Raw genomic sequence first — 9680 nt, 5'->3', positions numbered from 1 at the left:
TCCTAAGTAAGAAAACCCACACCTTCCTTATGTAGTCATCTACTATGGACAGAAAATAACTACTACCCCCATGAGATTTAACCCTTTCAGGTCCCCACAAGTCAGCATGCAAATATTCTAAGTAGTTGGCAACCAGGTGAGTCCCATTTTGGAAACTCAAACTATGTTGCTTGCCCATAATGCAAGTCTCACAGAATTCAAGAGGTTCAATTGGGTCCTTACCAAACAGGCCCTGCTTATAGAGGTTTTTGGCTCATATGGCATAGTCTTAAGTGCCATTTTTCAGTAACATTCAAGTTAGTAGAAACCAAAGCAGAATTTAAACAATCAAAATGATAGGAACCAGACAGAATAATCAAGCCATTCCTTTTTATCCCTTCAAGCAAAACACAGTTATTTTTATAGACATAAAGACAACCATTTTTAGCTTTATAACTACAACCAGATTCATCTAAGACACCTAGTGAAATTAGGTTTCTTTTTAATTTTGGAATGTACCTCACTTTAGTCAACTTGACAGTTTTACCATTGTTTAGTTTTAATGTTATGCTGCCTATTCCTTCAACTCTACAGGCATTATTTTTCCACATGTAAACTGTTTCTAACCTATTCTCCTCATAGTCCTGAAACCAATCTTTATTGGGACTCATATGAAATGAGCACCCAGAGTCCATTACCAAATCATTTATTTTTTTTGTTTTAGAAACAGTTAGAACTTTAGATTATTCTAAACTGGACTTAGAGGTTGCTAGATTGCTTTTAGTATTCCCTTGTTTCTGTTTCTTAAGCCAGACATAACAGTTCTTTTTCAAATGGCCAGCCTTGTTACAGAAGAAACACTTCCTGGTTTCTCCTTTAGCCTTATGGTTTGGTTTTCCCTTTTTCTTATTCCTAGGCCCACTATCAGATTGGACATAATTACTTATGTCGTTAAAATCACCATTTCCCTTAACAAATAGGTTACTACCAGTTCTTCTCTGCACTTTAATCTCTAACTCCCTAGCTTTTAATCCTGAAACTATTAAATCCAAGCTTGGGACAGTACCAGTGTATTGAAGGGCATTTTTTACAACCTGGTAATCTTTAGTTAAAGAATTCAAAAGAATCATAGCTAAACTAGAGTCTCCGAGTTCTTGATATGTACCCTTCAACACTTGGGTCAGTTTCAAAAACTCATCAATAGTCTTAGAGCTATCCATTTTATAAGCAAATAAGATACCTTTTAAGTAAGCTAGATTAGGTGCAGACTGTAATGCATAAAGAGATTCGAGTTTACCCCATACCGCTGTCGGAGTTTCAAAACCGTCTACCTTTCGCAGGACCGCGTTGGAGAGGTTTATGATTATCAGATTGTACGCCTCCTCCTCCAGCTCTGCCCTTTTTTTCAGTTTCTCCTCTGACCATTTGGTCACGTCCTTTTCCAATGTGATGGCTACCTTATTATATGATAATAAGGCTTTCATTTTCTTCTTCCAACTGTTGAAATCAATTTTCCCATCGAATTGGGTGATTTTAACTCGTGCAGTAGTAATAGTGTTTAGATTTAGAGTTGGTGTTTGAATTTAGGGTTGACACAGAGGAAACCCTAATTTAGTTAGGATCGAATTAGAACTGATTTCAAGAAATTGACCAGATAATCTAAGGTTTTCCAAGCCCTAAGACGCTAATTTGACTGATTATATCGAAACCCCCAATTTGTATAAACCCTAGGTTTCAAGAATCTCTCAAATTAGACCGAAAACCCTAATCTCGCTCTGATACCACTGTTAAGAATCAATCAAACTCAACCTAACCTGTTCCTTTATCAAACACGACCAGCAAACACTCAAGAAACAACACAAACAATAACGAATCAAGAACCAAGAACACAACCAATTTTTACCGTGGTTCGTTTATCCCAAAGGAATAAACTACGTCCACGTTGAGCTCCAAGTAAAATGGAGGCTCACTGCACTATAAGGATCAATCCAATTACAGATTACAACTCAATCAAGAACAGCCACTGAAAACTCACAATCATCCAACCTTCAATCACCCGTAATCTACTCTCAAAGACAACTAACATCAGCGTCTCAACCAGAAGAACCTAACACTTCTTCTACCCATACTTAATAGATAAATTGCAATAGATTACACAAATAGAAGATTAAACAAACTAAGAATAAAACCCTAGCAGAGATGAAAAACACGATAGAGAGAGTGAAAGTTGCTACTCGTTTTCGTGTAACTCCAGCTTTAAATAGGTTGACTTCAAGGCTTCATTTGCACCATTAGATTAGACTGAAACCAACAGCTGAGATCTGTCACTTAATAAAACTTCAAAACGACAGTGTATTTTTAACTCCAACACGACACCGTTTGAAGCTTCACTCAACATAGATTTTCTGTAACATCTTCCTAAGTATAACTACATTAGATATATAGTTAATTAAACAATTTTATAAGCAAAGATTAACACTAAATACCTTCATTATTCTGACTGTTTTAGTAGTAGTCTGTTGCTGCGAAGGACAATCAAACAGACAACTGGAATTCCGCAATAGCAATAAAATCAAGGATGGATGCAGACTTCCATCCTTGATTTTATTGCTATTGGACCCAACATACCATAATTATAATAATAGATTGTAGTATCAATTCCATATGAGTTGGTCCGTATAACCCCATTTGCATACTGACACATTGCCAGAGACCAACACAGATTATAATATCTGTTCATATATGGTTTAATTCCTTACAGTGGCAAAGTCGAACCAAACTAGATTATCGATTATGTGATTGGAAAATAAATGGTATGCAATTAGCCTGTAGGCTTTTTGAAAAGTCAACAGAAACTGGGTCCAGTTCTCCAAAACGGTGAAGGCCCAAATTGATATGTTGATCCCTTTAGAGTTGGGCCTAGTTTTTCTTCATAAATAAATTATATTATTATCGTAATTAATTGTGCAGATTCTGAATTTTGTTTCCTTGCAGGCGCTCAACTTTAAATCTAACGTTTTTAACAACCAATCACAAGTCACAACTTTCGATTAAACAACGATTAATTAATCTTAAATAATTAAATAAGGGTATTAAAGTCAATTTACTCTAAACGACCGTTCCTTTTCCTAGTGACTACTCCTTGACTGTTTTAATTTCCTGCTTTGCATCCATTCATGGACTTCGCAATCTGCTTTCAATGGGTGTAGTAAATTCCAGTAATACTCCTGAGCCCCATAACAACAACCGTATCAAGCTCAACGTCGATGGCAAACTCTTCGAGACAACCATCTTAACGATCTAGTCAAGAGGTCCCGATTCACTTTTGTACGCTCTATCAAACCGCCTGACTCACGACCCGAACCCTATTTTCATTTAGTAGGACCCGAATATTCTCGGTGCTATTATCTCTCCTTCGTTCGAATATCCTACCCTCAACTGCCAACCAATTTTCTAAACAAGAACTCGCTGATGAGGCGCTCTACTACAACATTGAGTCATAGCTAAAATCGACGATGTCTCCGTCACTGTTTCAAGGCATCGACACGTCCGTCGTGTCCATCGTCCATCCCGCAGCTGACGCCCTACCCTCTGCCTTTACGGCGGCGACCGATGACGGATCCCTCTGGATTGCTCACGAAGGTCAGATATTCATCTACGACTGGAACCTGTCTCACTCGAGCACCGTCCGCATGCACCTAGAAGACATCATATTAATACACCACGTTTGGCTTGATTTGGCTGCCGTTGGTTCAGATTCCTCCGCCGGTATGTACTTTTGTGATGTCTCAAGCGCTTACCACGTGGCGACCACTCGCTGGATAGACTTATCCGATCTGAGGATATACAGAGCGCAAGTTATCGCCATCTCAGACTCTCTAGGTTCCATCTTGGCGTCTTTCGTGTGTCGACACAAAGAGAATTGCATCCTCATGATTGACAAATCAACGTTCCCGATTTCATCAAAGCTCAGCAAATAATCCGGTAGCTCGTCAAAGACCACATGGAAGAGAATTCAAAATTTAGGGTTTATAATTTGGGTTTGGGGATTGATAGGTGCGTTTAATTTATTATTTTGGATAGGATTTCAAAGATAGTATTGGATAGTTGAATATGGTGATTATTACGAAGTAAAATTTAAAAATTTACAAAAAAATCTCTTAGGTTTACTAGTTTAACTAAACACCCCAATATATTAAATTTTGTAAAATGACAAAAACACCCCCATCCACCTATAGTGTCAGATTTCGGCCACCACCGTTGGAATTTGGTCGAAATCTAGCGTTATGGTGCAGACTGGTCGGATTTGGCCGAACGTGCATCAGTCTGGCCTTTTCTAGCCAGATATGGTCGTCAACGGCCGCAAAAGGCTAGATCTTACCGTCAGCAACGACCAAAGATATGTCTGCCGTTGTTGGTCAATGACGGCCATTTCTTTGATCGTCGCTTACGGCTAGATCGGCGAATTATCGGCAAGTTTCGGTCATTTGTAGATCGTTGTGACAGATTCCGACTACCACCAACGGTGGTTGCCGAAATCTGGCAACTATAGGTGGGTGGGCTATTTTTGTTAATTTTTAAATTTTTTTCTGGGAGTATTTAATGAAATTAATAAACTTAAAGGATCTAAAAGTAATTAAACAAATATAATCATATTTCCTAAATAATTAAACAAACAAATATTTTGGGAATAGGGATAGACATATTGAACTAAACGCACCTGGTATTATTTGGGAGAGAACTCAAATTTTAGGTTTTGAAATTTGGGATTAGGTAGGCAAAATTTCGTTTGCTAAAATGAGATTTTATATTTGATTTTTTTAATTTTTATTTTGGACTTATCTGACGTGATAAGTGACTGACATGGCAAATGAGATGGCAACGCCATGTCAGATGCCACGTCATGTTGTAAACTGATTAGCAACAACCAGTAGTATATATAGTATTATTGCTGCAAAATTTTAGAACATGAATCCCTAATCTACCTTTTTGTTTTTGGGTTGTCACTCTTCAACTATTCTCATTTACATTTAAAAGCCGCCAACAACTTTATTGACACTGGGTACTGGGTAGGTTGTCATAATTAAATTAATCATAATTTCCAATGTCCTAACTCCGAAAATTTAAATTATATAATTACATTTCAACACAGTTAAGGTATCATCGTCAATGATCGCTAAAATATAATCATCGTCAGGTTTTTAGGTGGTGTGTTTTTGTTAATTTTAAAACTTTTATTAAGAAAAATAGTAGTTAATGTTTTGAGTTAAATAAAATTAGATTGAATTTTGTAAAAAAATTTAAATATTAAAAAAAGTGTATTTGATAAGATTGAATAAAATAATATGATAGGATAGGATAGTGGAAAAATAATGAACAATTAGAAAGAAAGACATCTTCCCGTAATCCGGATCAAGCCAATATGTATGACTCTCGTTCACAAGTATAATTACTAATTACTAATTTTCTTTCGGTCTGCAGAGGCAATGAAAAAAGCTGACCGCATCCGCATTGCACACAAGGTAATGAAAAATCCACATGCGGCAGCAGATGGATTTCTTATGAGTTACGGGAAATGGCGGAATGGCTGGGAATGGTGCATGACGCTTCTCCCATGACAAATGTGAGACTTGAACACAAATTTTAATATAAATATTAGGGTTTTGTTGTTGCGTTCGAACTAATTGAATAACTGGATTACAATTATATTTACACAATTACAAGCTGATTTTTCTCTCTCTTTTTTTTTGGTAAAATTTTTCAATTAATAAATTAACAAAATAACCAATCTTTTTTTTTTTTTTTCTATAAATGAATAATTAAATAACCATTTTATTTTTTATTTTTTTATTATAAGACATAATTAAAAGAGTTGTTAATATTTTATTTCTTATCAATAAATATTTAAAATAACCTTCCTGTTTTATTTTATTTTTTAATCATGAATAATTAAAACAACGTTTTCTTTTTTTTTATTTCGATCTTAATAAATAAATAGTGAATAATAAATTCATTTTATCTTTTATTTTCTATAAATATATAATCAAACATTAATTCCTTGTTTATTATGATTTTTATAAATAAATAATTAAAAAAATCATTAATTGGTGGTGGTTGACGGTGGTGGTGGTTTATTGATGGGTTTTTTTTTTTTTTTTTTTTTTTTTTTTTTTTTTAAATTATTAGTTTTAAGAAAGAGATTGACATTATTTGACCAACAAAGCATAGATTGTGCATTTGGTTAAAAGAATGTTATATTATTAAGAAATGTTGTATTACTGGAAAGATAGATTATTAGGAAATCTTTAGAGAAATGTGTTTGGTGAGTTGGAATAAATTGATGGGTATGTTATAATAATATGTTTGGTTGGGAGGATAAATGAGTGGGTATGTTATATAGATTACTAAATTATCCTCATTTTTAAATAATAATATAATACTATTTTTTAAATTATTTCTTTTAACCCCCCTATATTTGAATTTTTAGTAAAACACTCCAGTCACATACAACTTTAATTTATAACAAAATCACCCCCACTCACCCCAATCTTCATGTGAAATGTATTGTATTAAGACATTTAGGGTATGTTTGGTTTAGATAATATTGTATTACTAGAAATGTTATATTAATAGAAAGATAGATTATCTTGAAGATTACTGTGAATATTTAGAGAAATGTGTTTAGTTAGATTAGAATAAATTGATATATATTTTATATTGATATGTTTGGTTGGAAGGAATAAAATTGATAAATATGTTATACAGTTTACTAAATTGTATTTATTTTTAAATATTAATATAATATTATTTTTTGATTCTCCTGATAATGGGATAACCATGAACCATTTTAATAGGCTATCATGTAATTTGAGGTAAGGAAGACTAATTTGTGAACCCACAGCGTTCACCAAAAGAATGATACACTTTGACAGTGACACATTTCGATGGCTTTTTCTAGATTACAAATTTCGGCGGCGTTTTTCTAGATTAGAAGACTTAGGCTTACAAAAGTGGTGGTTTGTTAGAAATTGGAAGCCAAACAAATCAAGTCTCAGGCTTCCACTTTCATAAAGATGAACACATGCATAAGAGAAGATAAATTTCATTTATAAAAAAACTCATACATTTGCAATAATACATTCTTACATTCAATCCCTTTTATCGACTTGGAAAGGGATAATATTGAATAACTACACTTAAAAAGATTGAAACATACAGTTAATAGGAGTTTCAAATTCATAAAAACTGAAAATAACAAAATTATAAAAAAACTGAAAACTGCACTTCAAGGCATGCAAGTCAAGCCGTCTTCTTGCCTTCTTTCCTGCCGCAGCAAACGTTTCTCATATAAGTATTAGTTTCAAAGCACAACGAAATGAAAGAACCCTAAAATAATATCAACTTACCGCGGTTAAGATAACGCAGAAGGTATTTTGTTCAACTTAAATCTGTTCTGGGAAATCCTACTGAATTGAACTAGGAAATCTTCTACTTGATATTTTGTTTAAATTTTTTGAAAGGGTAAACCGTCTACAGTTGGAAATTAGTTTCTTGGATGGTACAATAGTGGTTAACTCTGGTTTCTGGGTGGAAAAAAGCATTTTGTCCTGTAATTCTTTCAATCTTAAATGTGTACAACTTCCAGGCACACACAAGCATATGTTAAAATACATGCCTAGGCATTTCATTTTGGGTTTGGCCAAATTTGATGTAAAGATTTAAGTAAAATAACTGAGAAATGGGCTAGAGAAGTGCAATGATGGATTAGTCATTCACAAAATTCAACATGTTAAAAGATGCTTAAAATGTTCATAAGTTTAGATGGTCGTAAACTTGCTTCTTTAAAGTTGAGCACTTGCTCATATATAAGTGGAACATTCTGGGTGAACATTCTATATTTGTTTTGTTCTTAATTTTCTATTTTAATGTATTTTCAAGGATCTTGCTACTCCAGTCAGCGAGACTACTACGAAGTTCTTGGTGTTCCTAAAAGCGCGGTTGAGATAACGCAGAAGGTACTTTCGCGATCTGTACCAGGGGCAAGAAGAGGGGGAACCCTCTGCAGACCGAGAGAAAATTTGTAATTTGCATTCTAAGAGTAAAAACAGATCTGCACTGGAGCAGAGGATACAATAATCAGAAAAGAGAGAGAAAAACAAGGAAGACGCCACGCAACTTCACAACTTGACAACAAGAATTCACCAAAACTTCCAGTAACTCATACCATGTTCAAACTCTACACATAGGCTAGTAAAAGAGAAGCACAGTAAGGATAAGTTTTAGATGGGCGTAAACTTTCTTCTTTAAAGTTGAGCACTTGCTCATATATAAGTGGAACATTTTTTTGGAGACTCCGATGCGATGATAAAATTTTACAAAATAAAAAAGGATTATACACACTTATCAGGTAGAATACAATGAGCCTTGTCACGGTAATATATATTTGATATAAAAATAAAATTTGGAATCAATAATAAAATAAAGTAACAAAAACAAAGAAGGCAAAAAGAGTGGAGCTCAACTTTAAGGTAAAATCACTGGATAGAAATTTGTGAGTTTGGAATTAATAATATCATAACATCACATAAATGAAAAACACAAAAATGATCATTACTGAAATAGATTTAAAAGTCAGTGGCCATGTTTTCCTACTTCTTTTTGCAGCACCAAAGAAATTGCGATGTAGTGACACTTTAACTCTAAAATTTCAGGGGCGGATTGATGCTATGGCAGCAGAGTGCGTTATAGTGCCATCATCAGAAAACAGAGAAATATACAACAATCTCTCAAACGGATATCTTCTTCTTGCAGTGAATGTTATCGGCTTCCATTAACATGCCGACAGCAGACTAAGTGTTGGATATTGAATCCACTGTTCAGGATTGTAACACTGTTCACCAAGTGCTGGATATTGAATCAACTGTCAGGATGGTAACACTGCTCAGATGACTAACCACAACACAGTGGAGGCAAACCATGGAAGTTCTAAATTTTGGGTTCGTTACCAAGCTAAGTTTCATTTTCTTAATAGGGTAATTATTTACTATTTTACTGTGAATAATTTTTCCTTTCTCGTGTAGGTTTGCTTGAAATGGAGCCCTCTTATCACACCTAGCATCTTGGATGTTATATCTCAGTTCTCCTCTCAGAATAAATCGCCTTTGGAACTGGCTGCTATGGTTGTAGCTATCATAAATCTGATTATAAGCATTGCCAAAATTGTTCGGAAATGTCAAATGGAAAATGTTACCTGGCTGAGAAGGGACAACTGTTTACCAGACATATGTGGGTTCATTGTCTGTGTCATTGTGTTTATCACGGCAACAATTGTTTATGCACGAAATCATTGACATGCAAATAATCCTATATGCATCAGGTAATAATCCTTCACATTTTCTACTTGTTGCCGCTTAATTCTCAGTTAGATTTACACATCTATATTTACTACTATTATGATTTCGATTCATCTCTATTGTGATTTTGGTGACGACCTGAATGGCTGAATGTACCACTTCTTTGTTTTCTAAAAGCATTCTCTTCTGAATTTGCAACGTTTTGGAAAGGGTAAACATTTACAGACATTGGCGTAGTTGAGATCCATATTTTTGGAAATCTGTTTATAAAGGGTACAATACAACTGACATAAACTTGATATCAGTAGGCATAAAGTTGAGCTATGCTACCATTGGACTTTCAGCTTC

General features: G+C 34.4%; 1 pseudogene; it reads left to right on the top strand.

The window, feature by feature from the left end:
* Window positions 1-3178: 3178 nt before the first annotated feature.
* Window positions 3179-9329, top strand: LOC116125232 (annotated as a pseudogene).
* Window positions 9330-9680: the final 351 nt, after the last annotated feature.

This window comes from Pistacia vera, unplaced genomic scaffold (genome assembly GCF_008641045.1).
Source record: "Pistacia vera cultivar Batoury unplaced genomic scaffold, PisVer_v2 Contig161, whole genome shotgun sequence".
NCBI lineage: Eukaryota > Viridiplantae > Streptophyta > Magnoliopsida > Sapindales > Anacardiaceae > Pistacia > Pistacia vera.
This window is presented reverse-complemented; position numbering and strand designations above follow the sequence as displayed.